Here is a 21737-nt window from a genome sequence, read left to right as displayed (position 1 = left end):
CTGTGTTGCTCTTTTGGTTAATCCTGTATGGGACATTCTGCACTTCTTCAACTGGGGTGACTATATCCTTTTCCAGGTTAGGGAATTTTTCAGCTATTATCTCTTCAAATATTTTCTCAGGCCCTTTCTCGCTCTCTCTTCATTTTCTGGGACCTCTATAATGCAAATATTAGTGTGCTTGATGTTGTCCCAGAGGTCTCTTAAACTGTCCTCATTTCTTTTCATTCTTCTTTCTTTTTTCTGTTCAGTGACAGTGATTTCCACTAATCTGTCTTCTAGCTCACTGATCCATCCTTCTGAATCATTTAGTCTACTATTGATTCCTTCCAGTGTATTTTTCATTTCAGTTATTGTATTTTTTCATCTCTGTTTGGTTGTTCTTTGTATTTTCTAACTCTTTGTTAAAAAACTTCGAACTTCTTGCTCTGTGTACCCACTCTCCTCCCGAGTTCTCTGATCATCTTTACAATAATTACTCTGAACTCTTTATCAAGTAGATTGCCTATCTCCACTTCACTTAGTTATTCTGTGGTTTATCTTGTTCCTTCATCTGAAACATATTCCTCTGCTGCCTCATTTTGTCCAAGCTGCTATTTGTATTTTTATGTATGTGGAAGGTTAGTTACATTTCTCGACCTTGGAGAAGTGGCCCTTTGTATGACGCATCCTATGCGTCATCCAAACTATATGGTCTAGGGGTTCATCCTAAGAGGGATACATGGGTCCTTCTCTTGTGATGGTCTGGTAGGCCCTAGTCTGGTTGGTTGCCAGGCCCTGCCCTGTGTGGGTGCTGCTGGCTGCTGTTTAGAGGGGCCTGATCATGAGCTGGCTGGTTGCAGCATCCTAGATGGCACTGGAGCTGTGCTTGCTCACTGGTGGGCAGAGTCATGGTCCTGAAGACTCTGGGGCTGTTGCCCACCCACTGGCAGGTGGAGCCAGATCCTGGGGTTAGTGCCTGTTTACTGGCAGGCAGAGCTGGTCCCTGGTTCAGGGCCCAGGGATCCCAGAACTTGTTTCAGATTATTGGGGGTGGTGGGATATCAGTTCCTGACACAGTTGAGTATGGGGTCCAGAGTGTCCCAAAGGTTGTGTTGGCCTGCCAGTGGGCCAAGCCAGGACCCAGCTGATCACAGGGTAGGGTCTGGCCTGCATTGCAGAATCATAGTTTTCTTGCTTCTGGTGTCTGCTCCCTGTTGGTTGAGGCTGGTCTAGAGGCTTGGTCTGGCTTCCCGATGGGAGGGGCCAGTGCCTGTCCACTTGTGGGTGGATCTGGGTCTTGCCCCTGTGGTGAGCAGGCCATGTCTAGGGGTGAGCCCAGAGGCAGCTGTAGGCTGTTTAGTCTTTAGGCAGCCTGTCTGCTGATGAGTGGGGCTGTATCCCTGCCCAGTTAGTTGTTTGGCCTGAGGTGTCCTATCACTATCACCTGCATGCTGTTGGGTGGGGCCAGGTCTTGGAGCTAATGAGCCAACATGTCAGCCACCAACAGCATTCCCCAATATGTCTACCACCAGTGTCTATGTCCCCAGGGTGAGATGCAGCCACCCCCCACCTCTCCAGGAGACTCTCCAAGACCAGCAGGTAGGTCTGGCCCAGGCTTCTATCAACTTACTGCTTTTGCCCTGTGTCCAGGTGCGCATGAGATTTTATGTGCGCTCTTTAAGAGAAGTCTCTTATTTTCCCCAGTCCTGTGGGGTTCCTGCAATTAAGCCCCACTGGCCTTCAAAGCCAAATGCTTTGGGGGCTCATCTTCCCAGTATCAGAACCCTGAGATGGGAAGCCTGATGTGGGGCCCAGAACTCTTACTCCTGTGGGAGAACCTCTTAGGCAGCCTGTCTGCTGATGAGTGGGGCTGTATCCCTGCCCAGTTAGTTGTTTGGCCTGAGGTGTCCTATCACTATCACCTGCATGCTGTTGGGTGGGGCCAGGTCTTGGAGCTAATGAGCCAACATGTCAGCCACCAACAGCATTCCCCAATATGTCTACCACCAGTGTCTATGTCCCCAGGGTGAGATGCAGCCACCCCCCACCTCTCCAGGAGACTCTCCAAGACCAGCAGGTAGGTCTGGCCCAGGCTTCTATCAACTTACTGCTTTTGCCCTGTGTCCAGGTGCGCATGAGATTTTATGTGCGCTCTTTAAGAGAAGTCTCTTATTTTCCCCAGTCCTGTGGGGTTCCTGCAATTAAGCCCCACTGGCCTTCAAAGCCAAATGCTTTGGGGGCTCATCTTCCCAGTATCAGAACCCTGAGATGGGAAGCCTGATGTGGGGCCCAGAACTCTTACTCCTGTGGGAGAACCTCTGCAATATAATTATTCTCCAGTTTGTGGGTTGCCCACTGGGTGGTATGGGATTTGATTATATCATGAGTCCACCCCTCCTACTGGTCTTGTGGTTCCTTCTTTATGTCTTTAGCTGTAGAGGATTTTTTCTGGTAGATTCCCGTCTTTTTTATTGGTGACTGTTATGCAGAGAGTTGTGATTTTGGTGTGTTCATGAGAGGCGGTGAGCCCAGGGTCTTTTTATTCTGCCATCTTGGCCACTCTCTTGACATTTATCTTTTAACTTAAGGATTTTTTTTTTTGATATACAGAAGTTTTAACTTTCAATGTAATCTACACAATTCCATCTACCTTTTTATACTTAAATAATCCCTTTGGGCCAGGGCTTCCCTGGTGGCACAGTGGTTAAGAATCCACCTGCCAATGCAGGGGACACAGGTCCAAGCCCTGGTCCAGGACGATCCCACATGCCGTGGAGCAACTAAGCCCATGCACCACAACTACTGAGCCTGTGCTCTACAGCCTGCAAGCCACAACTACTGAGCCCATGTGCCACAACTACTGAAGCCCACACGCCTAGAGCCCGTGCTCTGCAACAAGAGAAGCCACTGCAATGAGAAGCCTGCGCACCGCAACAAAGAGTAGCCCCCACTCGCCACAACTAGAGAAAGCCCAGCAAAGCAACAAAAACCCAACGCAGCCAAAAATAAATAAATAAATTCATTTAAAAAATAATAATAATCCCTTAGGGCAGAGTCAACTAGGCATTCCTTTATCAAACTTACTTAAACATAATAAATATTATCTTTATTCTAAAATTGTACCCCCAATTATATAAATGTCAGGTTCACAACATTAAAGCAGATGAACAAATATGAATGTATCTGTAAATTTCCTCATCAATAAAGAATTAAAAAATTCTAAGTTCATGTTCTGAAAGTAGTGCAGAAGTATTGTCTACATAGGAGAAAAACACTAACAATCACAGATATTGACGTTTTCTTCCAACTCAAATATTATTCAGTTCATGGCCATAGCATCAATTTCAGTATTTGCTTTAGGATACTTTTTTGGTACTGAAAAATAAGCTCATGTAACTTTCTATACTAGAAAAGTAATTAATTATCTAATCAAGCATTGCTCTTTACTTCTTCCCAAACCAAGTACCTAACTTGTTTTCAACATGAGTGAGTATCCATACGACCTCTGCTTAACGCAGCCGATGAGTCCCACCTATGAAAACTATTAATCCATCCTCAAAGGTCTCTTTCTACTCAGTTTTGCCTGAGTAGACAACCTAAACTTAAGAAATTAGGATTTAATGTTTAAGGCCATGATTTCTGTACTGTAGGAAAAATAAAATGCATGACAATCTCCTAAAAGTAAGATACTTCCTAACCTCAGCAAAGTAAAGAGATACTATTTACAACAAAATTTTAAATCTTTACATAATGTTATTAAATATTTAAAACCTCAAAAGTTTTGTTATTTATGTTGCCTTATATAATTGAAAAGTAGTCAGAGAGAATGGCATGAATAAACCTACCAAATACAGCACTTGCTGAAGTTCACCTACCACTTTAAAGTAATATAGCTCCCCCAAAAGAAGCCAGTTCTCTATATGTAATCCACTAAAGGAATATGATCTTCAAAATTTTATTCCCTAAGGATTGCATCAGGGATAAAAAGAAAACTTTCAGCAAAAGATACTATTTCTACTGATCCCATTCACTGCTATATTAAAACAGGTGGAACAAAGGTAAATTCTGCATTTTATACTTACCACCTTTGTTTTTAAATTGAAGTACAGTTGATTTACAAGGTTGTGTTAATTTCTTCTGTATAGCAAAGTGACTCAGTTATACATATATATACATTCTTTTTAAATTCTTTTCCATTAATGGTATATCCCAGGATATTGAACATAGTTCCCTGTGCTATACAGTAGGGACCTTGCTGTCCATCCATTCTATATATAATAGTTTGCATCTACTAACCCCAAACTCCCAGTCCATCCCTCCCCCAACCCCCTCCTCCTTGGCAACCACAAGTCTATTCTCTATGTCTGTGAGTCTGTTTGCATTTTATCCTTTTTTTTTTTAATGTTGACTGACTGACTGGCTGACTGACTGTGTTGTTTTTTTTAAAATTTTATTTATTTTTGTCTGCGTCGGTTCTTCATTGCTGTGCATGGGCCTTCTCTAGTTGTGGCGAGCAGGGGCTACTCTTCGAGGCAGTGCACAGGCTTCTCATTGCGGTGACTTCTCTTGTTGTGGAGCACGGTCTCTAGGTGCGCGAGCTTCAGCAGTTGTGGCACGTGGGCTCAGTAGTTGTGGCTCACGGGCTCTAGAGTGCAGGCTCAGTAGTTGTGGCGCGTGGGCTTAGCTGCTCCGCGGCATGTGGGATCTTCCCAGACCAGGGCTCAAACCCGTGTCCCCTGCATTGGCAGGCAGATTCTTAACAACTGTGCCACCAGGGAAGTCCGCATTTTATACTTATCAAATCTAGAAATGAAGATTAAATTCTATCCAACACAAAAGTAAGCAAAATTTTCTTTAATTCTTAAGACCTAGTAATCTAATAAGCCTTCTAAATAGAGAAGTTAAGCAAATCTAGAATGTAAGTTTAATATAGTAGAATAAAATGCAGAAAAATACAACAGTGGAGTACATGAAAATCTGAAACAATATTTTCAACGCAAAAATAAATCACTATGCATTTAAATTCCATTTTCATTTACCTATTGGATAAGTAGGAGCTTCAGAGACAGGAAATACTAGACCATTATTACCCAAAGGCAACAGATAGACCCTTCAAGTAGCTTGTGGTTCTACTGTTCTAAGAACACATGTGATGTCTGAATTCTATTTGGGAAACACTGTGGTCTTGGAGGTGATATTTAGAAAGAAATATAATCTGGACGGACCTAGAGATTATCACACTACATGAAGTAAGCCAGACAGAGAAAGACAAATATCATATGATATTGCTTATTTGTGGAATCTTAAAAAAATGATACAAATGAACTTATTTACAAAACAGAATAGACCCACATAGAAAACAAACGTATGGTTACCAAAGGGGGAAGGGGGGGACAGATAAATTAGGAGTTTGGGATTAACATATACACACTACTGTATATAAAATAGAAAACAAACAAGGACCTACTGTATAGCATAGGGAACTACATTCAATATTTTGTAATAACCTATAAGGGAAAAGAATCTTAAAAAGAATACATATGTGTGTGTATATGTGTGTGTGTATATATATATGTGTGTGTGTGTGTGTGTGTGTGTGTGTATAGCTGAATCACTGTGATATACACCTGAAACTAACATAACATTATAAATCAACTATACTTCAATTTTTAAAAAAAGAAAGAAATATAATCCAACAATAACTACATAGTCATTTAGTTTTACTTACTGGTTTACTGTTTGTTGTTTCAATGTTTAAGAAAGGAATGTTTCAGAAGGCATCATTGATTATAAACGGAAAAGCATGTCTGTCTATCTATTTAAAATCTAAATGTAACATGAACTACAAATGGTGGTTAGATAAACGGTAACGACCAGATTTGTCTTTTCACCATTTAGTTCTGGTCTCAGTTCTGTCACTAATTAGATCATTAGATATGTAACCCTGGATGAGTCATCTAACCTCTGTGAGCTTGAATTTCCTAATATGCAAAATGAGGATATTGGACTAGATGATTCCAGATGAACTTCTAGCTATAAATATGATAATCTTATAACTATATTCCATTCACTTATCAGACATTCACTGAACATCAGTTATGTTCTAGGCACCAGGCTAAATGTTGACTCTCAAAAACCAGTTCTACCATTTATTAAGGGTTTATATGACAGGCACTGTAGTAAATGTTTAACATATATTTTCTCATTTATTTTAATCTCCACAATAGTCTTAGAAAGTAGATGTTATTGTAACCTACTTTAGCAAAAAAAAAAAAAAGAGATCTAGAGGGTTTAAATAATATTGTGTTGGCCAAAAAGTGCCTTCAGTTTTTAAGTAAAAATAAGACACATTTTTCATTTTTGCCAAGAACTTTATTGAACAACGTATTCACCCTTTTGTTCCACTACCTTCTGCCAATTTTCAGACAACTTCATAATTCCCTCCTCCCAAAACGTTTTATCTTTTTGAGCACAGAACTGTTCCAGGTGCCCTTTACAGTCTTCCAGGGAATTGAAATTTTTTCCATTAAGAGAATTTTGTAAAGACCAAACTAAATGGAAATCCAAAGATGCCATGTCTGGTGAATATGGCAGATGAATCAGAATGTCCCAGCCAAGCTGTAACAGTTTTTGCCTCGTCTTTAAAGAAACATGCTGTCTTGTGTTATCCTGATGGAAGATTATGCGTTTTCTGTTGACTAATTCAGGATGCTTTTCATCAAGTGCTGCTTTCAGTGGGTCTAATTGGGAGCAGTACTTGTTGGAATAAATCGTTTGGTTTTCCGGAAGGAGGTCATAACAGAGGACTCCCTTCCAATCCCACCATATACACAACATCACCTTCTTTGGATGAAGACTGGCCTTTGGTGTGGTTGGTGGTGGTTCATTTCGCTTGCCCCGTAATCTCTTCCGTTCCACATTATCGTACAGTATCCACCATCACAATTTGTTTTAAAAACAGAACATTTTTGTTAGGTTTCAGTACAGAATTGCATGCAGAAATATGGTCAAGAAGGTTTTTTTCACTTAACTTATGAGGAACCCAAACATCAAAGTGATTAACATAACCAAGCTGGGGCAAATAATTTTCAAAGCATGATTTGGATACTTTGAGCATGTCGACTATCTTCCGAGTGGTATAATGTAGATTGTTCTCAATTAATGTCTCGATTTTGATCACTATCATTTTCAGCTGGTCTACCCGACCGTGAAGCATTGCCCAGTGAGAAATCTCCAGCACAAAACTTCACAAACCACTTTTTTGTGTGTGTGTGTGGACCATTTTTTTAAAGTCTTTATTAAATTTGTGACAATATTCCCTCTGTTTTGTTTTTCTGGCCACAAGGCATGTGGGATCTTAGCTCCCCAACCAGGGATCAAAGTCACACTCCGTGCATTGGAAGGCAAAGTCTTAACCACTGGGCCACCAGGGAAGTCCCACGCAAACCACTTTCTACATGTTCCATCAACTCATAGCACCTTCTCCATAATACTGCACAAATCATTTTTTGCGTTTCAGTTGCATTTTTACCTTTCTTGAAATAATAAAGCATAATATGCCGAAAATGTTGCTTTTTCCCCTCCATCTTCAATATTTAAATCGCTACACAAAAATTTACCAATTTTGATAAGTGTTTTTTTAAATGCATGCTGATATGACAGCTGTCACGTACAATCTAACAAAATTGTTTCGAATGAAGTTAAAGACAACTAAGTGCTGCTAGAGCCATCTTACGGGAAAAGATGAACGAACTTTTTGGCCAACCCTATAGCTAGTTAGTGTAAGAGCCAAGATTCAAACCCAGGAAACTATGACTCCCAAACGCATGTTTAAGCAGAACATCATGCTGCCACCAAGGAGCTGACAGTCTAATATTTCTCAAAAAGTAATCCTCAAATCACCTGCACCAGAATTACCTGGGGTGCTTATTTAAAATCCAGATTTTCGGGCTCTATTCAAGTTCTATTGAAATCAGTATATCTGAAGTGAAGCCTATGTTTTGTTTTGTTTTTTTGCGTTATGCGGGCCTCTCACCGCTGTGGCCTCTCCCGTTGCGGAGCACAGGCTCCGGACGCGCAGGCTCACCGGCCATGGCTCACAGGCCCAGCCGCTCCACGGCATGCGGGATCCTCCCGGTCCGGGGCACGAACCCGCGTCCCCTGCATCGGCAGGCGGATTCTCAACCACTGCGCCACCAGGGAAGCCCAAGCCTATGTTTTTTTAAAGTGATTATGCTCAGATGATTTTTTGTTGTTGTTGTTGTTGTGCTGGGTCTTAGTTGTTGCACGCGGGATCTTTAGTTGCGACATGGCGGCTTTTTTTTTTTTTTTTTTTTTCAGTTGCAGCATGCGAACTCTTACTTGCAGCATGTGGGATCTAGTTCCCTGACCGGGGATCGACCCCGGGCCGCCTGCATTGGGAGCGCAGAGTTTTAGCCACTGGAACACCAGGGAATTCCCTCAGATGATTCTTATACATACTAATTTGCACCACCAGGGAAGTCCCTCAGATGATTCTTATACATACTAATTCTAAGCCTACTCTATTGTTGATAATTTGTCTACATTCATTAATTAAATATTTAATGAATGTCTACTATGTATAAGTGCTAAGTGTTCATTAGATATAGAATACATTGCTAAGAAACATTTGTGTCCGATTGCAAGCAAGGGACTTGAGAACGAGAGACATACAAATACCTAGAGTACAGAAGCTTTGTGGAATCTTTGCCATCTTGCCTTAACAGCTTCAATTGCTGCTCTGTATTTGCTTTATATTGTTTTATTTATGCATGTATTATCTTCATCAAACAGAATGTGTATCCTTTGGAGGCTTCTATTCATCTTTTATTTTCATTTGTTCTTCTGACAAATATTTATTAACTACCTACTGAGTGCCAAACATTATGTGGACACTAGGACTATACTGATAAGCAAATATCAGACTCAGTTCCTTCATGGAGTTTTTGGTCTAGTATGGGGAAATCCATAAATCAAACAATCAGACAAATGTAGTAAATGTAAATTACTACAATAATGCATGATATAAAGAAAAGGTACACTTAGCTAAAAGAACTTATTAAAAAGGGAGTTTGGTCTGGTCAGAGAAGTCAAGGAAATCTTCCCAAAAGAAGAAATTTTTGAATTAAGATCTGAAAGATATGTAAGCACTAATTAGGTGAAAGGGGAGGAAAGAGAAGGAAGCATCCAGGAAAAGGATACAGCATGTGAAAAGGCATTTGTGGCAGATAGGTACATGGCAAGAACAAAGGACTGATAAGCTGCAAGTAAAATTGGAGTGGAGAGAATGAAAAGATACTGAATTGGTCATCAAGGGTGAAACTGTGTAGGGCATTGCAGGCCATGTAAAGAATTTTGTCTTTATCTTGGAAACAATGGCAAAGCAATGAAAGGATGTACTGTTTATTCTCCATTTGCTCTGCCCCACCACGGACCCATTTTCCACTTGGAGACCTGTTTGGCTGAAACCACAGACTGTATCACCCAGGCTCCTTGTCAGATGGTTTCTGTTTATTATTTGGTCAGTAAGAAGCACCTGCAGGAGATTGGCAGGAAGAAAGAAAAGAAAGTCCGGGTACTTCTTCTCCATTCTCATCCTGCTATGGGGCCCCAATTCTAGTAGTGGTTGCATACCTAAACAATGCTTCCTGCCCAGCAGATCCTCCTCTAGGGCTCTGGGCTCCAATAACACTGTTTCATCTTTTGGTACCTTCAGGCCAGAGGATGTTAAATGGCATCCTCCTGTTGCTGGTCTCTGGGAGCCTCAGCATTTCTTATTGGTTTTCTTAACCCTGCCAACAATCTGAAGGTAATCATTTTATTAAAGCCTTTTCCTCTGAGTGGAATTGTTTCACAGCAGAACCACAGTGAGTGAGATATTCAGTCCCTAAGGCCTGGTAAAAAATCTGTACAAAGTAACAACAAATATCTGGCAACCAAATAACCAGACTAACTTACTCCAGTCTTAGAATACTCCATGGAATTTTCTTTTGCCTCTTCATAGTGGCAAAAGGCATTGCAGCCTTCCTCTAGCCCCTACTCTGCATTTCCACTGATTACTTTTTCTTAGTAATTGGTCTTCTTAATTACTAAAAGATTCCTGGAGGACTGCAACCATTGCCACTCACACAAACAGGTTTCCTGCCATCCAAAGGAATTAGGGTAAATAAGACCTTCATAGTATAGCCATAAAAAAAAGTGGACTTGGGTCAGAGAGACCTGGATTTAGTTCTTTGCTCTACCACTTAATAGTGGTATGCCCTTTGGCATGTTTTATAAACACCCTAAATCTCTGTTTGCTATGTAAAATGGGAATGTTAATACTTATATTGCAGAATTCTTGTGAATATTAAGTAAAATAATGTGAAGGGACTGGTAGAGACGAGGCACTTAAGTGGTAGCTACTATTACATCTATTTAATATGATGAAAAGGAAATGACAAGTTCTTAAAATTGACATATATTCAGGTTTTTAAAAAACAGTATGGAAGAATATAAAATAAAAAATAAAAGCCCCCATTTCTTTCCCTCACTTCCCAATTCCACCTCTTAGAGAGTGCTGTTAAAAGCTGGATATGGGACTTCCGTGGTGGCACAGTGGTTAAGAATCTGCCTGCCAATGCAGGGAACACGGGTTCGAGCCCTGGTCTGGGAAGATCCCACGTGCCGCGGAGCAACTAAGCCCGTGCGCCACAACTACTGAGCCTGTGCTCTAGAGCCTGCAAGCCCCAACTACTGAGCCCACGTGCCCCAACTACTGAAGCCCGCGTGCCTAGAACCCATGCTCTGCAACAAGAGAAGCCACCGCAATGAGAAGCCCCCGCACCGCCACGAAGAGTAGCCCCCGCTCGCCACAGCTGGAGAAAGCCCACGGACAGCAACAAAGACACAACGCAGACCCACCCCAAAATAAATAAATAAATAAATTTATATTTTAAAAAAGCTGGATATGTATCTTTATAGTCATTTCTATACATATACACTGCATATGGAGAATGAAGAAGACAAAATCATACATGTTGGGAAGGGGAACAATCAGCACACCTCCTTTCTGATTGAGATATTCAGAGAAGTGTGTGCATCACAACAATCCTACAAAATTCAGACACCACCCTAATATCAATGCAGTTCACAAAAATGTAAAATTTTGAAAATAGAGTGAGCAAATTGTTATTTCTATTTCTCTGACTGGAGAATCACTTGGACTAATTTAGGACAGGATGGTAAACACTTCTGATTCTTAATACCAACACTTCAGGGAGCTGAAGGAAATAAAAGGAGACTGTCCCAAGAGTACTGAGACAATAGGGAAAACACACTGTCAAGAATGGTTCTGATCATTCTACTCAGAACCTAGAGACTCAAGTATATCTTATCAGCCTATAGAAAATTTCCAATCGCTTACTACAGAAAAAGTAAAGCATCGACTTGCCATGAGTCAATACATATATTTAAGGCAATGTTTTTCAAAGTGTAGTCTGCAGACCACATCTGCATCATAATCATTCAGCATGCTTATAAAAAAAACACACCTCTGGGCTTCCCTGGTGGCGCAGTGGTTGAGAGTCCGCCTGTCGATGCAGGGTACGCGGGTTCGTGCCCCGGTCCGGGAGGATCCCGCGTGCCGCGGAGCGGCTGGGCCCGTGAGCCATGGCCGCTGGGCCTGCGCGTCTGGAGCCTGTGCTCCACAACTGGAGGGGCCGCGGCGGTGAGAGGCCCGCGTACCAGAAAAAGACACACTTCTAAATCAGAATCTCTGGAAAGAAGGCCCAGGGATCTCCCCTTTAACATATGCCCTAGATCCTTAAGCAGTCTAAAGACTGCAAATGAATTCTTTAAGATAAATAAGAAATAGTAGGGGTGTAGCAAATACCACATACACATATACTTCTTTGAATGTTTAGAACAAAAAGAAAAATTCTCTCCCTTCTCCCCACCACTTTAATTCCTCCCCCTTCCATAGGACACAAACTAATCATTAATCATATTTTATTGTTTCTTTCTAGTCGATTATAAATCTATGCCTTCATTTCCACTCCTACTGCCATATGCCAAGTCTTTGTCATCTATAACTTGGATTACCTTTTCCTTTCTAATAACCTTTTCCTCTTCCAAGTCAATCTGCATACTGGATTGATGTTTGTAAAATCCCACTGCTACCATATCTTTCCTTTGTACAAAAGCTTTCAACAGCATGCAAATGATTATAAAGTTCACGATGCTTAGACTGTCAGTCAGTCTCCCAAAATGTGACCCCATGCTAAATTTCCAGGCTTACTTCTCATTGCTCTCCCACACTAACCCTCCAAATCAGCCAAACTAGATTTATTGGCTTCCTGTGTATGACAAAGGCTGCTAGGTGATCACAAAATATCCTTCCTAAGCACAGTTAGACTACATTTCCCAGCCTCCTCTGCTGTTTGGAGTATGTAACTAACCACGTAACTGATCCTAGCCAATGGAATGTAAGCAGAAGTGATAAAGCCAATTTCTAGGACAAAACTTTAATTACTAGATATACTGTTCCACATTCTCCCCTTCTGCCTGATCTAAGGAATGGTTGAGCCACAAAAGAGCCTAGATTCCTGAATCACTACATGAAAGAAAGCCACTCACCAACCAGGACCAACCAGACCAGGACTTAGACTGTTTTATGAAAAATAAATTTCTTTTGTGGTTGAGATATTGGGCATTTTTGGAAATAAAGGCAGTTACTCATAACCCATACAGGATTAATTAGCTAAGGGAAGTAAGGAAGAGGAAGGAATCAAAGATGGTAGAGAGAAAAGCAGGCAAAGGGGCAGAACTCTTTTGTTCTAGACTTCAGAAGAATGTGTGAGTGTGTGTGTTATTTGTTACACAGCCTACCATCATTAATACAGTATCCAAACATACCTGTTGATTCGTACATATGATCTTTGGCTCATAGAATCTCCTTACTAGAAAGTTCTTTCTAACATAATCAATCTCAGCTCAAGTCCCTTTCCTCCTTAACTTCTTCAACCACTCAAGCTCACAGATCTCTACTTCTATTGAACTTCTACAATGCATACGGTGCTATACCATTTATTACACATTTAACCCATATTACCTTGAATTTTTTTGAGTTGTAAGGAAGTAATTTTTTAAAAATATTTTTCATTGAAATACCACTGATGTACAATATTATATAAATTACAGATGTACTATATGGTGATTCACAATTTTTAAAGATTATACTCCATTTATAGTTATTATAAAATATTGGCTATATCCCCTGTGTTGTACAATGTATCTTTGTAGCTTATTTTATATAGAACTTGATTCTACCTCTTAATCCCCTACCCTGTATTGCCCCTCCTGCTTCCCTCTCCCCACTGGTAACCACTAGTTTGTTCTCTATATCTGTGAGTCTGGTTTTTTTTTTTTGTTATATTCACTAGTTTGTTGTATTTTTTAGATTCCACATATAAGTGATATCATAAAGTATTTGTCTTTCTCTGTCTGACTTATTTCACTTAGCATAATACCCTTTGAGTCCATCCACATTGTTGCAAATGGCAAAGTTTCATTCTTTTTTATGGCTGAGTAGTACACCATTGTGTGTGTGTGTGTGTGTGTGTATAATATATCACATCTTCTTTAACCATTCATCTGTTGATGGACACAGCTTGCTTCCATATCTTGGCAATTGTAAATAATGCTGCTATGAACATTGGGATGCATGTATTTTTTCCAATTAGTGTTTTTGGGTTTTTTGGATATTCCCAGGAGTGGAATTGCTGGGTCATATGGTAGTTCTATTTTTAGTTTTTTGAGAAGCCTCTATACTGTTTTCCACATTGGCTGCACTAATTCACATTCCCACCGACAGTGTACAAGGGTTCCCGTTGCTCCACATCCTCGCCAACATTTGTTATTTGTGTTCTTTTTGATGATAGCCATTCTGACAGGTGTGAGGCAATAGCTCACTGTGGTTTTGATTTGCACTTCCCTGATGATAAGTAATGTTGAGAATCTTTTTATGTGCCTGTTGACCATCTGCATGTCCTCTTTGGAAAAACATCTATTCAGGTCTCTGTACATTTTTTAATTGGGTTGTTTGTTTTTTTTAATGTTGAGTTGTATGAGCTGTTTATATATTTTGGATATTAACCTCTTATCAGTCATATCACTTGCAAATATTTTCTCCCATTCAGTAGGTTATCTTTTCATTTTAATAAAGGTCATATATGACAAACCTACCACTAACATCATACTCAACAGTGAAAAGCTGAAAGCATTTCCTCTATGATGAGGAAGATGACAAGGATGCCCACTCTCACCACTTTTATTCAACATAGCATTGGAAATCCTAGCCACAGCAATCGTACAATAAAAAGAAATAAAAGGAATCCAAATCAGAAAGGAAGAAGTAAAACTGTCACTGTTTGCAGATGACATGATACTATACATAGAAAATCCTAAAGGCACCACCAGAAAACTACTAGAACTCATCAGTGAATTTGATAAAGTTGAAGGATACAAAATTAATACACCAAAATCTGTTGCATTTCTATATGCTAACAATGAACTATCAGAAAGAGAAATTAAGAAAACAATCCCATTTATCATCACACCAAAAAAAGTAGGATACCTAGGAATAAACCTACGTAAGGAGGTTAAAAGACCTGTACTTGGGAAACTATGAGATACTGATGAAAGAAACTGAAGACAACAGAAACAGATGGAAAGATACATTGTGTTTCTGGATTGGAAGAATTAATATTGTTAAAATGGCCATACTTCCCAAAGCAATCTACAGATGCAATCCCTATCAAAATACCAATGGCATTTTTCACAGAACTAGAACAAATAATCTTAAAATTTGTATGAAAACACAAAAGATCCCAAATAGCCAAAACAATCTTGAGAAAGAAGAACAGAACTGAAGGAATCATGCTATACTACAAAACTACAGTAATCAAAACAGTATGGTACTGGCACAAAAACAGACACAGATCAATGGAAAAGAATGGAGAGCTCAGAAATAAACCCATACGCTTATGGTCAATTAATCTATGACAAGGAGGCAAGAAAATACAATAGAGAAAAGATAGTCTCTTCAATAAGTGGTGCTGGGAAAACTGGGCAGCTACATGTCAAAGAATATTAGATCATTCTCTAACACCATATACAAAAATAAACTCAAAATGGATTAAAGACCTAAATGTAAGACTGGATACTATAAAACTCCTAGAAGAAAACACAGGCAGGCCACTCTTTGACATAAATCATAGCAATATTTTCTTGGATCTGCCTCCTAAAGCAAAGGAAACAAAAGCAAAAATAAACAAATAGGACCTAACTAAAATTATCTTCCATTTTTAAGCTTTTCATGTAAAAATATCTTTTTTTTCCTATTCATATTACAAACTCCTTAATGGCAGGAATTGTTCTTCAAAGACCTGAACATTTCCCAGAGTTTTTATAACCAGCTGAGCATTAGCGCTTTATAAATATATGTTGAATAGACCTAACTGATTCGCCTTGAAGAAAATAACAGAAAAATATTCTAAGGAGAAGTTGCCCTAAATCATTATTAGAACAAGGTAGGAGTATACACAAACTTAAAAATAAAATAAAATACAAACATAAATATATAATATACATATACTTCCAAAAGGAAGTCTAGTTTGATCTGAATTTCTCAGTCCCAACCAACTCAGTCTTTCCTTAGCATATGAGAATTCAAGGGATTTCCCCCAAACTAATAAATACTGAGAGGTCTCTGGACTGGCAGCACTAGCCCCAAGCCCAAAAATAATCCATTTGACCAAAGCAGATGTCAACTTACATGCCTGTGATAGAATGATATACAGTAGGAAATATGGATTATAGGTTATACCTATAATGCCCCTTGACCACAACAGAAATCAAGACCATTTGAGTACCTAGATAGTGCTGTACAATAGAACTTTCTGCCATGATGGAAATGTTTTATATCTGTCTAGCCACTAGCCACTTGTGACTATTGAGAATTTGAAACATGGCTAAGTAAGACTAAGAAACTAAATTCTGAATTTTATTTAACATTTGTTAATTTAAATAGAAATTTAAATAGCCAAATGTGGTTAGTGGCAACCAAATTGGATAGCATATACCTAGATGCTTTGATTTCCTTGAAAAAAATTTTGATTTTTTTATAAACTTGATTGTGAGTTTTCTAACTTTGTATACTATTATTCACTTTCAATTAATTACTCACTATGCTGTAGCTTTTAGTGTGAAGTTTACTTTAAAAACACAGCATTCCTCAAAAAACTAACCAACTAAAACTGAGACCTAGAGAGTTACTTCCCTAATGTAGAGCAAAGACAAAAACCTATGTCTTCTATTACAATTTCAGAGCACTTCAAACTATATCATACTATGTTATCATCTCCTACATTATAAATTCTAAATAGAGAATAAACTTTTCAGATGTGACATATATTTTTTTCCCTATTATTGACTTTAAAACACACTTATCTAGTTCCTGGAGTTAGTCTAAATTTAAATATTTAAAGAATTTAATTATTTTAAAGTGTATGAAATGAAGAAAATATTTTATTAATAATTTGAGAAAATTCACAAATGATTTACAAACCAATAAAAGAATTGATGGATTATCTGTCTAATTGTATTTTTTATTATAAAATATCAATTACGTATGCTAATGTTCATGCAATTTTGCTAGCCACTATACATATTTAAAACAAACTCCCGAATTCTTATCATCTAAGACTTTATATTCTAACGAAAAGCTTCCACCTATTTTTTTAAAAACACTATGCTGGTGTTTATTAGAAGAGATAATTTCTCTGTAGTGCTTTAACCCTTCTATGAAATAGAGCCTATATCCCTGTACCAGCAATTAATGAGTATGCTACTTGAGGAAAACACATTGACTATGTAAATTGTTAAATTTACTCTATATGACTTTCTGAGTCAGACCATTGGAAAACACTTCTACAAACATCGGAACCTTCCTCTTACAGACCTTTTTCCAGTCCAAGGACACTGGCTAGCACTGAAGTTCAATCACTTTTTTCCACTAGTATCCTTCATTCCCTCTAGGCATGGAGAATTTGGAAGATTCCCTATTCCAAGCCCACTGGCCAGCCTTCTTGTTTTCCTGAGTCCCCAATCTTCTGAAGGTGTTTGATGTCCCAGGCACCCTCAGAAAGCCTGTGTTGTACTGTAATATTTTATGAACAAGGAAAGAAAAATCCTGAATATTGGATTTTACATCTCAACTGAAACAGTCCATGTCAAAGAAACTACCTATGCAATAAACATATATATAAAATTCTTCTCCATACATCTGTTTAAGGAATAGGTTTCCCTTGAATGTTTAGCAAATAAATAAATAATAAATAAAACAATTATTATAAGGTCACAAATGGCATGAAATTTGAATTTACTTTCCTGCAGCATTAAAAATGTACCTTATTGGGGCTTCCCTGGCGGCGCAGTGGTTGAGAGTCCGCCTGCCGATGCAGGGGACACGGGTTCATGCCCCGGTCCGGGAAGATCCCACATGCCGCGGAGCAGCTGAAAAAAAAAAAAAATGTACCTTATTTGCTTATACTTTAATAAGTTACAGAGTGTCCATAGAATGTGTTACTACATGATCAAATCACACTGATCAGTGTAATATAATACATGGAAAATATATAGTTCACAAATATGGATTAATGACCATGAGGGTGTCACAAAATATTTCATATGTTAATGTTAAATGATTAAATTATACTTGTAAGCTGGTCATTGTAAGATTCTCTGAACACCTGGTAATGAAACATTTAATTATTTTATAACTGCCAGAAACATTCTTTTAAATTTTGTTTGATTAATAAAATGGCTGGTGAACATTTTTTATGAAAAAAATTATTCAAGATAGAAAGAGACCTCTGTGCCAGGTTCCAGCCCAGAGGAATTTTTAACTACAAAGACTTATTTAAATTACGAAGGCCTTTTTCACTTTTGAGTTTCTCAAAGTGTTTCATAATAATATAAACTAGAAATATAAGCTGGAAAGTAGAGGGGAATGCTAATGGAAAGCTTGAGTGCTATAAAATAAACTTGATACATGTTTGGCTTTTACTTCTCCCCCCATCAAAAACAAACTTACTTTAAAAAATGTATTTGTGGGGCTTCCCTGGTGGCGCAGTGGTTGAGAGTCCACCTGCCGATGCAGGGGACACGGGTTCGTGCCCCAGTCCGGGAAGATCCCACATGCCGCGGAGCGGCTGGGTCCCTGAGCCATGGCCGCTGAGCCTGCACGTCCAGATCCTGTGCTCTGCAACGGGAGAGGCCACAACAGTGAGAGGCCCGCGTACCACAAAAAAAAAAAAAAAAGTATTTTTGCTTAGTTGTTTATTTCATCTTTTTTATAACGTGCTCAAACCTGATAGCTTATGCTTTAAAATTTTACCCATGGAGCATCACTTGTGAATTATAACACAGAGGAATTTTTATTTTGCTCAAAAGTATCACTCTGTGATACACCTTGCAAATAGCTGTCATACAACTATAATTTTTCTGTTTTTCTCTCACCAGCAGGTACTAAGTAAACACTTGTTGAATGAATGAATAAATCTCAATGAAGTGCCTTAACTTCTCTTGCCAATTATAGAACTCTCACCTTTAAACAGTTCCATGTCAAACCAACAAGTCTAATTTGCTATGGAAGGAACCATCAATTTTACTCAGATTGAAAGGAAATAAACAGGTTGTAATACTGGAGAATGGGAAGAGAAGGTCCCAGAATCTCAGATAACCTACAATCTATATGTATCCTTAAATTCCTACCACTTGAAAAGGTAAAATAAGAGAAATCTTACAAGCATGAGTGCTTGGATAATAAAGAATTCATTAAAACTCTGACTCTACTCCAACTAATATCTTCAATTTTACATGGATAGAAAAAGGGGGTAACATTTAGATAACACTACATTGTTTAAAAGTACAACTCTGTGACCCAAACTGATCACCTAACTTCAATAAACTAAATTCAGCCCCTTATTTCTATAGATAAGGCTCAGAGATAGCATGTACTTTGTTTTTCTAAAATTATAAACTTTAAATTGTTTTAAATTAAACCAATGAAACATTTTATTCTTTTTGATAAATTATTTAGCTGTTTTAAAATACTTTTTCTATTCTTTCAATTTATAACATACCACTACACCTGGGTGACCATAATTAATTATTCCAGGCAAAAATCCTCCTATCTGTGCATTGATTCTTTGTCAACCTCACTGTCATTCCTTTTTCTACATTACTGGTTTATTTTGCTTCTGGATTTTTTTAGTTTCAAAAAGACAAAATAAACATTGGTGAACAAATGTATCTTTCCATAGACTATTACCACTTTAAAAAAACAAAATAATTCAATAAAAGATGGTTCTTCGTGTTTACATCCCAGTTCCTTACTCTTTCTCAGTACTCCAAAATAAATGCTAAATGAAATCCTTAATTTGGAATTTCAGTTTAAACACTCACAAATTGTGCAAAGTCAGTGTTTTATTTAAAGTAAGTCACTTTTTCCATTTTTTGTTTCTGCCCTAAGAAACAAGATATAGTTAATTTTAAATGTAAAATGTTGTGCACTATGCAAATCATGTCTGTGTATCTAAGAAAATAACAAACTTAATGAGGAATGTTAAAAAAAATCAGAACCTATTAGTTTAAAGATACATAGGAGCAGCCAAAGATGACAAACACACATAAAATTCAAAACAGTGGGAAAAGGGAATAGGCACTGAAACACATAAATCAGTGTTTTGAATTCTTTTTCTCTGTGGGTATAATTGTACCTTAGTTTCTTATAATGATTTATTGAGGTAAATATTCTGTATGGTTTAACAGCTACAGCTTCAAAGCGTCAGGCACAGGCTCTCCTTTATTCATAAGGCAGCTGAGTATTGGGATGTGAATTCACTTCTGTATTCTGGGACTTGGCAAACTTTGTTTTTAAGGTCCTTATAAAGAATTCATGTTGATGCAGTCTATTCAAATGTGAAAAACACTGTGCTGTAATGAGTGAAATAGAAAATCTTTACAGTAATTCTGGAGAAAAAAGTAAATAAATTGAAATAAGCCAAACAGAATTACTTTCAGCAAAGTAAAAAATGCCCCTGAGTTCATTTCAACCATTTTTTCAGGTTTAGGGATGCCTATAAACCCCATCATTGGATGGGCTACTAACCTGGATACTAAATCTAATATCATACAAAAAGAAAATGGTCAGAGAGAAATACATTTAAGTCTCAGTTTGTAATATTCACGTAAGAAAGTCTTGAGGGTTGATTTTCAATTTGCACAGGCTATTGCTCTGGGATTAAGGTCTAAACAACAGAAACCAGTAATAACAGTTGCACAATAGATTATTAAAGTTACCATATAGCAACTTTATAGTTTGGAGGGGGAAATGAATAATTTACCAAATATATTTCTTTTGAAAGCATCATGCCAAAAGAAGTTACACGTGGATATTTAGGGCACAGAGCCCCATCTTGGAACTCACTGATCTTATGCTTGTCTATGCCAAGATTTTGGCAGGAAATTCAGATTTTTGCCAAGAAATACATGTGTCTTAGATGTATAAGTTCAGCATGCAGTGGAAATTCAACCTTCCTGGACAGTGGTTCTCCGGTACATGCATACTCCTACCCAGAGTGGCTTTATGATACCCCACAAGATTGTTTCCCAGTTTAGGGGTTTAGATGTCAACTAAAAGAAAATTTTAAAAAACTTTTTTTTTTGTAATGAGATTCTCTCATTTCCAGTTAATATAAACTAGGCTTTCAAATTCTGTTCAATTGAGAGAGCATTTCACATTATTAGAGAGAGATGACACTAAAAAGTGGCTTTGCTTTTTCACGATTTTTCCTTTAAAATTAAGAACTACCTAAAAATTCTGCCTGCTAAAAGCCACTCATTAAATTATAAACTTTTTAGTTATCTTCACAGAGTCTAACATAGCCATGCCTGGGGTAGATGATCAGTAAATAAGGACTTGAATCAGATTGTAGCTTATTAGTTTAAAATGGCTCTAAAAAAGTGTTACTTTTCAAATGACATCTTTTTTTTCCCAGAATAATTTTTTCACCCAAAAACACACTAAATAAATATACCGTAAGACGTGATATTTTGATATTACACTTCCAGGCAAAAATACTCACTAGTTTACTGAACTTAACAATTTCTAGTCAGACAATATCATCTGGAAAATTCTGCATTTTGTACCATGACCCAAAATGTTCTGCCTTGCTAATGAACAATGAAGATGTAGCATCTTGTAAAACTCTAAAAGTGTGCCATATGTTCATATTAAATTCATGTGAAGACAAGATAATTATGAGCCCCTAAAAGGCTAAAAAGGTGATGGGGAAATGGTACAGAAAGAACATACCTTCCAAAGAATGAATACCTCCTCTTCCACCAGCCACCATCCATTATCCATTCTTCTTCTCCTCCTTCAACAAATACAATAAAACTTTATTATTTTATAGTTTATGTATAATCTACATTTATTTGCTTTCAAATGTTATCTATCATTTATACAAACTTGCTTTCATTGTTCCTCAAATAATATATTTTTCTATCTGTAAAGAGCCTGGGTATCTTGCGTTGGGATAATACATATCATAATTTTTACCATTAAAATTAATGGAGGGCTTCCCTGGTGGCGCAGTGGTTGAGAGTCCGCCTGCCGATGCAGGGGACAAGGT

The 21737-nt window shown here is 38.1% G+C and overlaps 1 long non-coding RNA gene across 2 annotated transcripts in view; it reads right to left on the bottom strand.

Annotated features, from left to right (window-relative positions):
* Positions 1-15104: 15104 nt before the first annotated feature.
* The window catches only part of LOC129392862 (uncharacterized), a 22731-nt gene continuing 16098 nt past the window's right edge, over positions 15105-21737 (bottom strand). For both annotated transcript variants that reach the window (XR_008619542.1, XR_008619541.1), the window contains exons 3-6: positions 21419-21482; positions 18134-18301; positions 17448-17553; positions 15105-15280 (exon numbers count right to left, since the gene is read on the bottom strand). This is a non-coding gene — a long non-coding RNA (uncharacterized lncRNA). The remainder of the gene's footprint in view (positions 15281-17447; positions 17554-18133; positions 18302-21418; positions 21483-21737) is intronic.

This window comes from Physeter macrocephalus, chromosome 16, assembly GCF_002837175.3.
Source record: "Physeter macrocephalus isolate SW-GA chromosome 16, ASM283717v5, whole genome shotgun sequence".
Taxonomy (NCBI): Eukaryota; Metazoa; Chordata; class Mammalia; order Artiodactyla; family Physeteridae; genus Physeter; species Physeter macrocephalus.
Note: the sequence above shows the minus strand (reverse complement) of the source record. Positions and strands in the feature narration are given on the sequence as shown.